Genomic DNA, 12,630 nt, shown 5'->3' with positions numbered 1-12,630 from the left:
GGCAGTAGTAAGGATTTGCCATTATGCTCCTTTCAGTGTGCTATTGAGATTATGAGTATGGATGGTTTCTGCCATCATTGCAAGACATCTGTCACCAGCATAGTAGACATTTGGGAAGCTGCTTAGTGGCGAGTGGGTAACAGCTTAGTTATTCTCTGGCATATGGGATATTATGTTCACAATGCCAGCCCTAATGAATAGTGCTTGATGATGCTACCCTTCCGGAGAATATTGCGGAAGCAAATTTTCCACCTGTTTGTTCGTCATGATGGAGCACATGAATACCAGCTGTTTCCGTTCCCAGCAGTCAGTATTTCATTATGAGATTGTCGCAACGATGATTTCGGGGCTGGAGAAGAAAGAGAAGTTGCCTTGTCCAGTATATATATTTACTCTTAAGTACTTAACAGGGGCTTACATAAATTGAAGATTAAATGAAAGGCTAATATAAATGAAAGATGTGGGTGAAGGTGGGGAGAAAAATCCAATAGTTTTCTAGGATACGTTTATCTCAAAATCCAAGCCAGAACACTGAGGATAGGAAGGGAATTAAAGTGAAATGACATTTCCTTACTGTTTTCCCTATGAATACTGGAAACCATTGAACAACTCCTCCATGTACTGGTTCCATTCATTTCAATGGGGCTTGAAATACGAGCAGTACGCATTGACCTATACTACTGATACTCTCATAGAACATTTAGTCATGTTCACATTTCGTATTAGGCTTGGCTTCTCCTGTTCTCCAGGACACTCCTTAAGCGGTCCTGACCAGAAGACTGATCTGTCACCCAAACATAATCCTGCAGGTGTTTTCCCATTGCTGGCAAGGCAGCCATTCCAGATCTAATTGGACACCAACTGCCATTTGTTCATTAGCGTAAGGGCAGACTGCATGGACTTTCGCCCAGAGAAATTATTGAAAGTATGGCACTTGCTTTTTAAAACTATCCTAATCATGAGCACAATGGAAATGGGGTGAAACATATTAGGAAGTGGACATTTTTCTGGGTCAGACATAACAAAGAAAGTCCACAAGGAGGAATGAAACCACCTCAGACAGCTCTAAAGTGGATATTGCCAGCAGCCACTGCCCTTTTCAACCATTTAAGAACAAACACCCATGGAAGAGGTAAGTGCTAAAAAAATCAGGCCGGAGTGCCTTTTTCAAGGTGAGGTGGGCTCAAAAGATGCTGTGACATCTCCCTTTGTCGTGAGCAAAAAAGGGGTGCTTTGGAGTTACGGCCTTTGAAATAAGATCCATTGCATTTCTGTGCTTCTCGCCTACTTAGAATACAAGATGCTCTGTGGAGCTGTCAGGTTAAAGAATAAGGGCCAGTCTATTAAACATCTGGCAATCCAAGGAGGGAAAATAGGTGTTGTTACTTGGATATATACTCCCCAGAGTATATTGGCAAAGCATAGTTATTCTATTCATAATACTCCCCCTAGTGGTCATTCCGAACAATTAAAATGGAAGGACCAGATTCTTTGTTAAACAGAGATTTGCACTTCTGTAGAGAGTCTGGAAATGTGGAAAAACAACAACAGAATGACATTATGTTTAGCTCCAGGATTCTTGGGCGGGGTGTGTGTGTGTGCAGGGCGGCCACTAAGGATGCAATTTGAAGTGAAATGGGGAAGAGGGTGTTCTTAAGCCTTTCTCCTTGCAATTGTTCTGCCGCAAGCCACTCTGAGAGCATGCTTGCATTCAACGAGACTTTGGCTACAGTATTCCATGAGTTACTAAGCAAGCTAGAGGCTAAAGACTGTGTTTTTATGACCGGTGAGGACATGCAGTGGTGAAGAGTTGTCCAAAGTGAAGGTGTAAATATCGCTGTTGCTATTACCAGCTGGCAATTAATCCATGGGAATAAAGTCCACTTGGAAGGATGTTTATTTATTTATTACTTTAATATCCCACCCTTTTTCCTCTTGCAAGGAATCCAAGGTGGCTCACATGGTCCCCCTCCTCTCCATTTTATCCTCACAACAACAACCCTGTGAGGTAGGTCAGGCTGACAGTCAGTGACTGGTCCAAAGTCACCCAGTGAGCTTCATGGCCAAGTGAGAACTAGAACCTGGATCTCCGCAGTCCCAGTCCAATACTCTAAGCACTGTACTGCTCTGGATGGCACACACACAAAAGAAGCAAACAGACCCACAAGTGCATTTCAGTAAATCCTCTGTTTTCAGTAATCCTCTACTGGGACTGTCTGGCACCTGGAACCGCACCATCCAGTCCTGAGACAGAGACACAAATGATCCAGTCAGGGGGGAAAAAAGCAACTAAGACCCCACACACCCAACTCAAGCCCCAACAAGGAGCAACAGTGCTGGTAGGTGGCCTCCGTGCTGGTCATGGCACTATCGCTCAGACACCCTGACACAGCAGTGGCTCACCTTCCACCCACCCACCCACAAGTTGTTTTATCCCGCACAGGGGGAAAAGATGTTTGCCTCGCTTTCTCCCCCGCATTGGTCTTCGGCTTCGAACTGACGTCTCCACTGAATTGTGTGTGTGGGGAAAACTCCTCCAAAAGAAAATGTACGGAACTCAACATAATGTGTAGATCTGCCCGGAGCCACAATGCAGAAGACATCAGTCCCAGACACTGAACAGTTTATAGAGTCTTGAGAGTATGGACCATGTCTCCGAGATGCTGAAAATATGGGCAATGTGTGTGCCGTTCTTTTCTTTGTGGCTCCAGGATTCTTCAAAGGGGGTGTTAAATATATGCAATGCAGCTACTAGGGATGCAATCTGAGGTGAAATGGTCACCTTCTCCCTCACCGAATCTGCATCACCACCCAAAGCGAGAGGACAAAGTGAGTACAGTCTCCTCCTCCTCCTCGTTCCATTCACTTCCATTTAGCTAGAATATGCTCTTAAGCCACCTTAAAACCTCACATCATCCTCACCATTAGAGTCACTTTTCCTGTCTGTACTTTAAATTTCGGTACCTTTACATCAAGGGTGGGTAACTATATTTGTTTTTCTCTCTCTCCTTTTTTTCCCTTTTCTTTTAAATCCTTTCTCTTTAAATGGATATGATATACTGTACTTAAATTTACTGTTTGAGGGTGTATAGAAATGTGCACACTCATTTATATATCTAGTATAAAATATATCAGTGATTGTTGTAAGGTTGATTTTAAGCTTATACAACAATATAAAATTTATTAGTGACTTATTATTATTTATCCGTTCTAATTTTCTTCCTTTTTTATTATTATTACTATCATTATTATGAGACTGGTTAGTAATATTTCAGGCTGGTTAAATTGTTAAGCTCTACTATTATATGTTAACTGAAGGGCAATATATGGTTATTGGAAATGAATTATAGGCTTGCTTCCTTGCTTTAAGACTGATGATATGATACTGAAATGTCAGGTTGATTATCTATGCTGTACTGAATTGTAATATTGCCAATGTTATAGGTATAACTTTTAAGTAGAATGATATTTGAACTCTGTGTGTAATGGAGTTTAAATTTAATCCTTTTAAGAAACTTTTTTTTATATTTTTTCATTTTCTTTCTTGCTTCCTTCTTCCTTCTCCTTCTCCTTCTGTTTTCTTTTTTCATTTCCCCCCCTCTTTTTCATTATTGCTGTGTCCTCATAAGAATACTGTATTGTTGGGAAACTGCAGATACTAATTAGGTTGTTGGTATTGTTTATTTCATTTATAAAGATAAAAATAGAATAAAAAGTATTTTCAAAAAGGGTGGGCAACTTTGGGAGGTCCATGGGCCATTTCCCCCCACCCCAGACTCCCACATGGGCAGCTTTCCTGCCAACCCCACCCCCACGGATTTCCACAGGGTGCTGGTGGCAAAAAAAAGCCAATTTGGCACTTATCTTCGGTGGCAAACCACTACTAAACATGACACTGGCCAAATTCAGCTTGAACACAAGCTAAATTTGGCCAGTGTAGTGTTCCAGATTGGGTTGACAGCAATGCCCAGTGGCAAATTGGCTTTTTTTTTGCTGCCGCCGCAAATTTTAACAGCGTGGCACCGGCAGTGGAAGGCTGTGGGGGCCGCAAACGACCCATATGCTGTGTGTCGCCCACTCCTGCTTTAGGTCAAGCTCTTTATTTTCTTTGGCATTTTCTCCCAAGCAGGATCCATCCATAGTTCTTACTGAATCTTGGAAACTTTCTAATTCATAGGTTAAAATGTGTTACTAGGCAAAAAGAACAGCCAGAATAGCCCTTGTTGCTTCTAGAATGCTTGTTTGTGGTTTGCAGTGCTGCGTGAACAGATATCCTTGGCATTCAGGAAGTTTAGCCATCCAATGTACCATGCAGGCATATCAGAATCCCCTCAACATCCACTCAGCCAAATTATCTCTTAATATGAAATTCCAATTGGGTTTTCAGAGTTCAGCTTAATATCCGTATTTTTTATGGGTGAACGTATCCGTTCTGTATTACTACAGCCAACTCACGAAGTAGGGGAAGATTTTGTATTTATTCCTACCTTTATCTCAGGTACAGGCTCCCGTCTACTTGCTTCTCGTTGCAATGTTTTTCAGCTTTCCATTAGTACATGACACTTTTTCATCCTTCTAATTAATTCATCCTTTTTTCCCCTTTATCCGTCTTCCTGTAAGAAAATGAAATGTCAAGATGGTGTAATTTTCAGTTTAGCTAGGATATGCTCTCAAACTACCTATGACTAACTTTCAAGAGAGACAGTACAGATACCTAAAGGTCATGAGAACACAAATGGAAATGTTTTGTAAAGTTTCCAAATAATCCCTTTGGATGCCATATGATTATTAACAATGAAAAACTTGAGATGTTCAGGACTGTTTCACTTTTGGTAGGCATATAAAACGGAGTGGAAGGGCAGCAAATGTGTCGCTAAGCACATGGTGTTTGCACGCAAAAGATCTCAGATTCAGTCCCAAGCATCACCAGTTAAAACAGATCACAGGTAGCAGGGAAAGACCCACTTGCCTGAGTCCTTGGAGAACTGCAGCCAGTCAAAGTTGACACTACTTGGCTAGATGGACCAGTGGTCTGATTAAGTATGTTTGTATTGGGAAGACTACGATCTTCAAAAGCAGCTAAGAAATTAATTGATTGAATGAATGAATGAATGAGGCAGCTCCATATGTTCATAAGCTTCCCAAGAATTCAACTGTTACGATTGTTTGAACCCACACACACTTATCTCTGCTTAATAAGCTGAGATATGAATGAGCCTTTTCCCCATGCACACACAGCCCCTTTGCTCCTCCCCTTGTGGCACAAGCAAACAAACCAGGAAGCCTCTAATTAACCATAGTTAAAACCATGGTTTAATATCCTGGCTTATTCTGAAGCAGTGGTAACCACTGTTTCCCATTTTGGATGAAACTAAGGTCAGAGGCATCTTAGCATGGCCATGTGTTCTCTTTTACAGAAGGCAGTGCACTATGTAAAGGGTTGCCAGAGGACTGTCCTCTATTTTGATGGTGTCCTCTGTTTGAAGGCCTGTGCAGTCTAAGTCCCGTTTAAAGATAAAGAACCATCAGAAGGAAGAGCTGGGGTTGAAGTTGCCCATCAACAGCACCTGGACAGCAGACTGAACAAGGCACAGAGTCACCTGCTCACAATCTTTCCAGTATTTAAATTATAATATCTCTAAATTTGCATCTATACATATAACTCAGCAAATGTTATGCAAATTGGTGTCCTCTTTTTTAGTGATGCGCTTACTCTTTTTGGCAATTTACAAGTGGCCACCCTATTCTTGGTTTGTTTGCCTAAACTGCAAAGGGAGCAGCAAAGGGGCTGCGTGTGCCAGCAAAGGCTCATATTCCAGTTTATTAAACCAAGTTATTATCATCCAAATATGGCCTATATATAATTACACATGCCAATGTGCCTTAGGCCTGTAACTAAGAATACCTAAAAGCTGACCCTAGGGGAAGGAGAGGTTAAAAATCCTTTTCCAAAGCAGATTGGGGGGCGGGTGTTACTAAGTAGTACTGCTGTAATTCTCTCTCTCTCTCTCTGTTTGTGTGTGTCACCCCTATGAGAAAGCCAGTATGATAAATTGGCTAAAATGTTGAGTTTGGAAGTAGAAAACTAAACGGAAGAGGCCTTGTGTAGAATCCTCATGCCTATGGCCACAGTCCAGACCATCCCTTCACCACACGCTCTGCGTGCACAGCACACCTTTTAACTGCCTTTCCCAAAACATTGCTGCTTCCTATTTGTCTGAGGTCAGTTCCTTGTACCTGAGGTCCAAACCAGAGTGTAGGTGGTATGGGAACAGGGCCTGCAGGATAGGTACTCTGGTACTGGAGGGAGCCAAGGGTACCAGAGCCAAAGGAGATCAACTGGAAGCAGGCACTAAAGACAGGGATGGAAGTTAGCACCATGACAATAGCTTACAAGAGCTAAAACCAGGACTGTCGAAAAAGAGCTGCTATCCCAGCGGAGACCAAGAGACTTATACCGCTACAGCCAGCCCTTCCTCTTCCTGATTATCTGCTGGTTTGCAAAGTACACATGGTCCCTATCTGACTTCTGTCTCCTCCTAAGTAGACCCTTCATCCCAAGGAGACCCTGATGGAGAAACCTCCTGGCAGCTTACAGTAACAACTATATATACAACTATAAATGACAGGTTATAAAGCAGAGAATAAGATCAGTACAGCAAAAAAAAAAAAAAACCCTCTCAGCAATACCAAGCAATAATTAGTTTTTAGATTTTAAATTAAGAGTTCTAAAGGCCTGGGAAAATAAAAAGTTTTCAGTGCAGGAAAGATAAAAAGTAGGCACTCTAGGGACAACGTTCTACAGCTAGGGTGCCATCACTAAAAAGGCCCTTTCCCCAGTAACCACACCTCACCGGAGAGTACACCCAGAGATGAGCCTCTGAGGATGATATAGGGTGGCCACATGTCCTCCTTTACAGACGCAGTCTTTTATATGAAGTGTACTCTGTTTGAAGGACTGTCTGATCCAAGTCCCGTTTAAAGATTTTTTAAAAATCCCAGGGGCCTTGAAATTGCCCATCCAGTTAGCTCCTGGACAGCAGAGCGAGCAGGCAGGCACACAGCTCACCTGATCACAGCCTTCCCTGATATGGTGAGATGTATTGTATCTCTATTTAAATTATAGCCATCATTTCTAAATTTGCATTCATACATATACATTAGCATAGGTACATTTGATGCAATGTGCCCTCTTTCGTGATGCTGCATTTAGTCTTTTTCGGGTGATGCATATATGGCCACCCTATCTCAGGGTGGAAGCAATCCTTCAGGTTAATGCACTCTGGAAGAGGCATGTAAACCTTCACTTTCCCGGCGTTATGGCAACTCCGTAGCAGAGTATGAACTGGCTTTTGGTGGGGCAGAGTATCTGACATTTTACCTAGTGTGGTGGTAGCCTTCCTCTTTGCCTAAGTAATTCATAGACATGTAGAGGTCGAATTGGCATGAAATTCATCTATTCCAGCGGCCTGTGCTGTGGAAAAGGAGAATCATGCCTATCCAAGCACTCAGAGCATATATAGACAACAGAACAGAAAAATGAGCACACACCCCATAAGACATAATGAAAAAGACTAGGCAGATGGGCAGGATGATTGCTGGGAAGAGGACCAACCTGGAACTTCCATTCAAAGTAATCATGGTAAAGCTTAATGAGGAGATACATTATTTTCCTGCTAGAAAATCTGAAAGTGGAGCACTATCTAGGAACAAAGGATGGTACATCATATTTTGCATTATCTCCTTACTGGAAATATATTAATAGCAGATCACTTCTAAAAAAAACCCCTTTTTGGAGTCCTAAAACAGTATCATTCATTGCATTCCTCTTGCCTTTTTTATTTCATGATTTTTACTACCTTTATCTATACACCAGAGGGCAGACTGTGATGCAAAGCTACCATTTACTAACTCAAGCATGCTTTGCCTTTTTATATTTTTAGAAAAAGCTCTTAAGAAAAGTTGCGAGCAGATTTTACTTCTCACACCTTTGAAATTCTAACAGTCCATCAATTTGATGTTATCTTAAAAATCCAAAACAAATTTGGCCTTAATTTCTTTTTTTCTTCTTTTTTAAAGTTTTTAAAAATATACATACATGAATTTGTATACATCCATAGCAATGAATACGTATGAAATGCATATATATGGAAAAAAACAACCTTCTAGCAATTATACATAGGCTTCAACAAAAGCAGACCAGATATCCAAATATGTATCTATTTGAAGGTGGTGTCTATATGCCACCCATTCAAATGTTGAAAGCGTTACAAGGTCCTCAATCTGGCATTATAGGAGGCCTTATTTTTTTCTTATTTTCAAGTCTTTGGGACACATGCTATCAATCACACACATTCCACCTTAGCTGAGAATCTAATCATTTTATTGTTGGCACAATCCTATAGACGTTTACTCAGAGGTAAGTTCCACTTACTCCCAGGTAAATGTGCATAGGATTTTAGCCTAAATAATAACCCCAGATCATAACACAAAATCATATGTTAGCAAACATGTCAAAGATTGTCCAGCCAATTCAAAAATATTCTAAATAAAATACATACATACATACATAAAATAATTCCTACTTGCTTTACAATTACATGTTTTAACAAGCATTGCATTGTGTCAAGTTCCTCAAAGAGCTTCCCATAGTTCAAAGATTTGGCAACAGGATACCATCTACTACATGATCACGCTGACATCTTCTAATGAATTTGCGTTTACTATAGGAAGGAAGCATAATCAACAACATTGAGGAATACCACTGAAGATCCAATGATAAGCTCTGCTGTTATTTTCTGGTTCTTCCTAAGCGATAGTGATAAAAAAAAAGGGAAGCTGCAGAAATAAGTCAAGTCTTGTCTTGAAATACAAACAATGGGTTTCACTCAGTGTTAATTCCAGCAGTTCAAGTTCCTTATATCACGCTGCACATATTTTGAGTACAAGAGCAATAACCCACTCTGACTGCAACTCTTTGCTGAGTAAGACTTTGCCAGGTTTTAATAGCTTCTCACAGAAGTCATAACTTACAGCAATAGGTAATCAAAGAACATGTGGTAGAAGAAATGAGAAAATGACATTACACATTACAAAAGCCAGCACTTTGATTCTAGTCAATTCATCGTAATAGTAAACTCAGGTGGTGAGTGCTGTGCTGGCAGGATTGTACCCAAAATGGGGCCACTGGAAAATGAGATGGGGGTATCAGTATGCTTGGAGAAATTCTGAGCAGGGGTGGGCACGAGATATTGAGTCATCTCAGGAGGGAGGACCTGCCTCTTCCTCCTCTCCCCAGCCATTTTTTCCAGCATGGTGGCAGCGTGGCTAATCCTGACCATCAATACCTTGCTCTAAGAGGTCTTTTCTCAGAACAAGCTTTGGGCCATGGAGACTGCCTATGCCGCCATCAGGATATTTGAAGTAACTTTAAACAGGTGGTCTCCATGGCTACCTTTAATTTTTTTTTTAATCTTTTATTGTGAATTTTTTACAAAACAAAACAAACTGAAAACATTACAAAACCTTTAAAAAAAGAGTGAAATAAAAATAAAAATACAACAACATATTCAAAAATCCTCAGTTTCTAACATTACAATATTTGGGGGGGGGTAGGGAAGAAAAAAAGGGGGGGTACACATAAACTTCAGTAAAAGCAGACCAAATATCCTCATATAAGTCCATTTGCAAGTTACGCCTATATACCACTCTTTCAAATGTTGCTAGTGTTGTTAAGTCTTCAGTCCATTGCGTTATAGATGGTTAACTTTTATCTTTCCAATATCGTAGTATCAGTCTCCATGGCTACCTAACCCACAATGCCTCACTGAGGAAGGCCCCATGAGAGTGAAGGACTGGGCCTGGTGTGCGCTCTGGACAGCCCCGTCAACTGCTGTGGAGAGCCCCACTGGCAGCTTTTTCTGCTGTGGTAAATACTGCAGCAGCAAGAGACAGTGCCCTATAGTGGACAGGCAGACAGGCAGGTGGTGGCAGCCAAAGCCAGCCAGGAAATGTGGCCAGTCATGGTGGTATTGGACAGCCCTGTGGGTGGTGGAATGGAGGACATGTGATCTGTCGCCCCTCTCAGTCCCTCTCTGGGATTTGCAGAAACACCCACAGAGACAAAATATTTAAAAGGGGAATGGTGGAGCTGTGCTAATGGGGGAGCTGTGCCAAGTAATAGGTGTGTGCCTGGACACTGAGAGATTATGTGGGTGGAAAGTTGTGGTATCATGATGGCAAAAGTGGCAGGGAGAAAGGCAGGCAGGCAGGCAGGCAGACACACACACACATGCATGCACGCACGCCCTTATATGTGTTATATAACTTATATATCCAAGTTTTCATTACATAGTTAGCTGCTTTATTCTAGCGGTCCCACAAGCATATATCCATGAAATACCAAGAATTATAATCAGTGAGTTTCTTTAAGACTTTGGTGATCTTGTTCTATTGTTATACGTGCGTCCTCTTTTTGTTGACTCTATTTTTTTTTACTTTTATTTCCAAATTAAATAACATTTCATGGATAAAAAAAGAAAACAGAAGGTTTCTGCCTGTGTAACTGTGAACTGCACTGCCCTTCCTGCAAAGATTAAGATAAAAATGAACTAAAGAAAAATTATTAATAGCATACACACATACACTAATCTACATCACAAGAAAAGATCAGTTTCAACATGCCCTCTAGCAGTTGTACTTGCTTTTCACAGGTACATTTAGCTTTACAAGAATGGGGAAATTAAACAAAGCCATGCACTGAATCACTACAGGGGATATGTAGACTGCAGGTCACATTCAGGAAACCATGCTGCTTCTTAGACTCAAAAATCCAACGAGCAGTTCCCTAACTGAGGCTGCAATCCTAAACATACTTACTATGGAGTAATCCCTATTAAACACAGTGGGACATACTGAGTAAAAATACAATGGATTACACTGGACTACCACCGTAAAAATGCTGTTGGCTTTGGTGGCTGGGGTTCAGCTGAGATGCAATAGGGGAGGGGTGGCAACAATGGAAGGTCCAGAGACTATTTTCACCCCCTGGACCTCCCCTCCACAGGGTACAGCACAGTCCATGCGGTGCGCCACCCCAAAATTGGTGGTTTGCAAACTGCTCTGTAGTGCTAATGAGGTTAAATTTAGCTTAACCAGGACAAGTGAAATGCGACCCTTGTAGCATTTGTAATGCTAAAAGCACAGGGAGGGGATGTATTTATTTTTGCTGTCACTGAATTTGACAGCGTAGCACGGCCTGCAACAGGGTTTGCGAGAGAAATCCTGAACTTTTGTGTCAGGGTGTTCTGCTTTTAAAGCTGTAGTTTCTGGGGCAGACTCATACTTGCATGAACATCACCCAATGCCTCATCTCTCAACAACTCAGAGCTATGTGAGCTCCCTGCACTGAAAAGTATGAGGTTAGGTGATGTTGGGTTATATGAAAGCTCTGTTGGCGGGGTTTGATCTCTGATGGCTTCTTTACACATTCAGTGCTTGATGGTCCAGTCTCAAAAATTAAGTTTTCACAAATACCCACTTTACATTTGTTTTTGTTTTATTTTTTTAAAGGAGAGCAAGATAAAGCCCTAAATAAAGGTAACCGAAAAGGTTCTGTGCATGTACTTATCACCTGAAATGTTCATAAAATGAGGAAACTAATGCCCTTTCCAGACTTTTCCCACACATATACTGAATGCTCAGCGGGGAGGGGATCTCACCCCCTTGCAGCAGAAGGTCTTAACACATGCAACTGAATACATATACAAAACCCCTTTAGACCTTCAGCCAAATGCATGGAGGTCCCTCCATGCATTTGGCTGAGCAGGGGGTTGGACTCGATGGTCTTATAGGCCTCTTCCAACCCTACTATTCTATGATTCTAGGTCGAGGGCAGGCTAGCAGCCCCCTCTACATGTTCAGTCTGCACATAAGCAGAAGGTCAGAAAGGGCTTAGTAACTCCTCCTCAATCACATTCTTTCACAACGTACATCAAATTATTATTTCCTTGCTAAAAAAAAAAATCCTCCACCACCACCCTGGTCAGTTCTGTAACGCAATGTTAGTCCTATCTGCTAATCACCCCTGCTAGGCACTGTGTGCTCTTCTGCTGCTGTGTTCTTCGTTTATCTTGATTTCTTCCTGCAAACCTTCATATAATGGGTGGAAGGCGACCTTTTGATTTATCTCTTGCTGCACCTTACGTCCCAAACTGCTAAAAAGGATCTTCTCCATCCCTGACTTCCCACTGGTGCTTCACCAGCGCTCAAAGACCTGCTCCCAAGCTGTAGTCTTTTTTTCTCTGTGTGAGTGTCTCTCCCGCAAGTTACCCTCCTCCCTCACCAGCAGGCGTCCCTCAGAGCCACAGGTAACAGAAGGGACTGTTGGGAAATGTAGCTCTACAACTCTCCAGACACATTACAGAAGGTATAAAAGGCTTCCTGTTTGGGCTGACATTTTGTCTGAGCAGCAATGGTCTTTCTGGCTCTGATGCGCTTTTTAGCTCTGGTTCGTGGCTCTAGTTCCTATCTGACTATGGTCTTGGTCTAATCAAATAAGCAGCTCCAAAGCACGGTCTGAATATGTTTGGAAATGCAAACCATGGTTCGGATTCTGAACTATGCAAACCA

Source organism: Heloderma suspectum, chromosome 2 (genome assembly GCF_057233095.1).
Source record: "Heloderma suspectum isolate Gila_16-S chromosome 2, 16-S_ref, whole genome shotgun sequence".
Classification (NCBI taxonomy): Eukaryota; Metazoa; Chordata; class Lepidosauria; order Squamata; family Helodermatidae; genus Heloderma; species Heloderma suspectum.
Note: the sequence above shows the minus strand (reverse complement) of the source record.